Below are 1,255 nucleotides of genomic sequence, written 5' to 3'. Positions count from 1 at the left end.
CACCCCGCTGGCCACGTTCGCCGCCCTCCTCGCCCGTCTTCTTCGCCAGCCCGTCCCCAACTTTCCGCAGGCGCCTCCGGCTTCTCCGAAGCTTCCAGGATCTCGGCCGCCAGGCGTGGGCTGGGTAAGTGCGCCCAGGTGGGTTCGAGTCTCCATGTCGGGGTCTGGAGTCCGCAGCTGCCTCTGCCCAGCCTCATCTTTCCTCTTCCGTCACAAGGCAGCGATAAACATCATCCCTGCCCGCGGGGTTGCCGTGGAGACATCTGATAGGGCATGCAGTAGGCGCTCAATAAACGCTACGTTCTTCCCACTTCCTGCGCAGACCTGAGTCTGCGGTCAGGCTTTGGGGGAACCAACCTGCCACGCAGGCTGATCTGAGGACGCTTGTTCCCTTGTGTTGGCCTCAGTCTACCGGCCTGTGAAATGGGCCAGCGATGCACTCGCGGTTGCTTTGCCGTCAGGCTCTCTGGTCAATGGGTGCACCCGGCGCGGAGGGCAAATTGAAGTTCCCTTCCTGGCTATCCCCGGGGGGCTGTGGGGCTGGCAAGCTGGCGGCCCATCCGAGCTGGCTTCCCAGCGTCCCTTTATCCTGGCAGCCCGACGGCGGGCACTGGCTGGAGCTGGGGGTCCTCCTTTATCCTGACTCTCCTTGGGCACTCGTTTAGAACCAGAGTCCGGAGACACAGGCTGGGAGAGGGCATTGCGGGGACAGGACGGGGACCCGGCGGGAGAGATGGGGGCAGGGAGAGACGAGGAGGAGGGCCGGGGCAGTTGGGAGCCCCTTGCGGGGCCGGGGAGGGCGTAGGGGCAGGGAATCAGTTCCTCTCTCTGGTTTCCCTCAATGTCTCTGTCTCCCCTTCTCTCTGTCTCTTCTGTCTCTGTTCTGACCCCCAGCTCCACCCCCGGCATCCGTCGTCCCTCCCCCTGGTTTTGGTCACCAGACCCCGCACTCCGCCGGCGCGGGAGGGCGTCTTGTCCCTCCAGGAGCGCCGGGCGCTCTGAGACTTCCCGCGGGCACGTTCCTCTCTCTGGTTTCCCTCAATGTCTCTGTCTCCCCTTCTCTCTGTCTCTTCTGTCTCTGTTCTGACCCCCAGCTCCACCCCCGGCATCCGTCGTCCCTCCCCCTGGTTTTGGTCACCAGACCCCGCACTCCGCCGGCGCGGGAGGGCGTCTTGTCCCTCCAGGAGCGCCGGGCGCTCTGAGACTTCCCGCGGGCACAGCTCGACGTCAGGATGGGGAGGGGGTGAAGGCGGGG

General features: G+C 65.3%; 1 protein-coding gene across 2 annotated transcripts in view; it reads left to right on the top strand.

The window, feature by feature from the left end:
* PDE4A (phosphodiesterase 4A, cAMP-specific) overlaps nucleotides 1-1,255 on the top strand; it is a 42,997-nt gene that overhangs the window by 7,715 nt on the left and 34,027 nt on the right. The window contains exon 2 of one of the 2 annotated variants that reach the window (XM_014533959.1): nucleotides 71-124. The exons of the other annotated variant lie outside the window; for it this stretch is intronic. The gene's annotated coding sequence lies outside the window, so the exon portion shown is untranslated. The remainder of the gene's footprint in view (nucleotides 1-70; nucleotides 125-1,255) is intronic. 2 annotated transcript variants of the gene reach the window in all.

The sequence above is a fragment of the Myotis brandtii genome, unplaced genomic scaffold (assembly GCF_000412655.1).
Source record: "Myotis brandtii unplaced genomic scaffold, ASM41265v1 scaffold1234, whole genome shotgun sequence".
In the NCBI taxonomy this organism is placed as follows: domain Eukaryota; kingdom Metazoa; phylum Chordata; class Mammalia; order Chiroptera; family Vespertilionidae; genus Myotis; species Myotis brandtii.
The sequence above is the reverse complement of the archived record's forward strand: the minus strand, read 5'-3'. Positions and strand labels throughout refer to the sequence as shown.